Source organism: Belonocnema kinseyi, chromosome 7 (genome assembly GCF_010883055.1).
Source record: "Belonocnema kinseyi isolate 2016_QV_RU_SX_M_011 chromosome 7, B_treatae_v1, whole genome shotgun sequence".
Lineage (NCBI taxonomy): Eukaryota > Metazoa > Arthropoda > Insecta > Hymenoptera > Cynipidae > Belonocnema > Belonocnema kinseyi.
Window position 1 is genome coordinate 23,142,976 of NC_046663.1, and position 3,082 is coordinate 23,146,057.

The window sequence follows — 3,082 nt, forward strand, 5'->3', positions numbered from 1 at the left end:
ATTGCATGAAATCGGCTTCGAATTGGTTCCTCAGCCACCGTATTCACCAGACCTGGCCCCAAGCGACTATTACTTGTTCCCTAACCTGAAGAGATGGCTCACTGGTAAGCGTTTTTACTCAAATGTGGAGCTGATAGCTGAAACTGAGGTGTATTTTGGAGACCTTCCGATCGAGTACTTTTCGGACGGTATCAAAAAGTTAGAAAATCGTTGGACTCGCTGTATCGACCTAAAAGGAGAGTATGTTGAAAAATAAAACCGACTTTGGCCAAAGAAACGTCTCCGTGTTTCATTTTTCAGGGACCTATCAGACTGCCTAGTACGTCGTAGCGTTTTGAATCATTCAGAACGAACTATCCTTTCATTGACATGAGATTCATATCGGTTACGAAAACTAACAGGTGAAAGTAAGATTGAATTCAATTTTAATTACCAGAATTAGTTATCTTTACATAATTGGAACATAGAGAATAAACTATTCATTAAAAGCTGTTAATAATTGCAGTGAGAATTGAGAAGTTGAAGTCCATACAAAAGCGTAGCTTTGCCGATAACTTGACACCAAACTTGACGGTAAATGCAGGAAAGCAATTTTTTCAATGAATTCATTAAATTTAAGTAAATTTGTTCACAATCTATTATTTTAGTTCATTTTTTTAAACTTGAAAATCTGAAAATATATTTAGATATCTTTTTTTATAATCTTAAGTACAAAGACGTTGTTTTGGATTATATTAAATAATGTTCATTATTCACAGTTAATATTAACAATAAAATAATATTTTTAAAGAGAAAAACTTCACACAAAAATATATACCTATACACTTTATACTATGTGACACTAACTTTCGCCACAATACTTCCATCAAGTCCCCTATTTGCCATTCTTTAAAAATATTTAAATGATTTAGCGCTTTGAAGAATTAAATTTTGTTAAGCTTTGTCATGCTACCGAATACTTTTATATACCTATTTACAATAAAAAAACGCAATTGGCCATTTTTGTTTCAAAATTTCAACACTGCGGATATTTTGGGGAAACTGTAAGTAGATGCAGATTTTTACATCTCAAAACAGTTTTTTCAGTTTTCTTTTGCTCAGAAGATGGAAAATGTCGCAAAGATCCCTCAAAACACTCAAAAATTATATAACACTGTCAGAAAATTAATTCTAACGTGTTATTAAATTCAATGTTATTATTTTGCCATGAATTTGCAACGATCATAGTCCAATTGCATAGCTGGCGCCACTACACGGTCACCGTTAACAAATAGTACATTTTCAACTCAGAGTTCCAGGGGGCTGAGTAAAACAGTTGACACAACAAAACAATTGCACTTCAGTTTGACCCACCAGTCTGATAAAATGAGGTAGAATGGTGGATTAAAATAAACTCGAAATGAAGATCATCTGTCAAAAAAATACAGTCCATGTCTGATGACTTTCCAACTTTGGGCTGTAGGGGCCGGAAGATTCCAGGAATTGCAGACTTATCGAATGCCCCCCTCTAGTAGCACGATACTAGGTGCGCGCATGCGTAAATCATGGGCGCAAATCATGAGAAAAGTAGCACACCTAGTAGTAGAACCACAAACAGTGTACTTGCCGTACGTGTGATGACGTTTTAAAGGGAGTGTATATCGACGTAGCATTGACTTGAGGTAAACTTGACATAGCAGTAGCGTGGACACGATGCGCGCGCATGCATTACAAACTGTTTAGTTTTATATGTCGTTTGTGTTCTGCTGTTCCTAAGAATCGAGATTAAAATGGCCGACTCATGTTTTGATTTCTTCGATTTCATCGACAAAAATATTTACGTCTACGTCAAGTTAATTCTACGTCATTTTCTCAAATCCCATTGTAGACCCTCCTTAAAATGACAAGTTTAGAAACAAACGTTACCTCGAAATGACATTGATACGATGTCAATGTTGTGTCCGCTCCAACTGTTTTTGTTTTTTGTAAGACTGAAGTTTGGAACAATTAAAAAAATGCTGATACTAAAATAGACTATTTTTGACATTATATTAGAATATTCGCACAGTAAAAAAAGGACTTGTTTATTTTTCAAGCATGCTGTTAAATTATAGACCATAAAAAGCTTAAATATGAGCTAATGTACTTTGAGAACGTCAGCCATCTTGGTTTGACTTCATACATGATCCCGAATCAGATCATTACGATGTCAAAAGTCGATCATTCACTCCGGCCGATCAAAATTTTCTTGAATTAGGTATCAATTTTGTTGCATATCAAAATGATATTGATTTCGGTATCGTTTTGAACATTTTTTTTACCGTGCGAAAAAGAATTCCATAGATATAGATAGATGGTCAGCGCTATCTATCGTAGTTTAAGTTCATTAAATTGGAAAGAAAGAAGGATTCCCATGTGCCAGCTGCTTTTTGCTAAATGGTATTAAATAAGTTTTGATTTGTCTACAATAGTGTAATTTATTTCGGAGGAGATGTGTTAGAACAAAATTTTTTTTTCGTGTCTTCTGTTGCTGATTATACATGTTTTACCGAAATTTGCTCACTTCAGCATGACGCAGTAGACGAGATCAGAATTATTCTCCTGACCTCGGTAAAACTTTTGCCGAAATATGTTTAATTTTTAAACGATGCAAATATTACCTGCAACAAATTTTAACCTTTGTTTTTCTGTGTTTTTAAAAAATCGGGTGTCCCGAATTATAGCTGGAGTTCAGTCATACCTTGCCTTTTCCCCCTTCCTGCTATTGACGCCGTAGCAGACGACAGCTTTTATTCCATCGAAGGATAAACTTTCGCCAAAAACCATGCAAACTTTAACAGCGGGAAACTTTACATGCAACAAAATTTAAATTTAGTTTTTCCTGTGTTGAAATCGTCTTGGATCAGTATTTACCCACGATAAAACGAAGTCTGCAAGCTGTCGTTGACTCTTAACACCATTTTTATCTATATCATATTCCCAGACGTCAATTATACGAATGAATTAACATTACAGATATTCTTCAATGAAGATATTTGCAGAGATGTGAAATTTTATAAAATACTTCAGTCTAATATTGCAATAATTTTTACTTCTTTGCAGA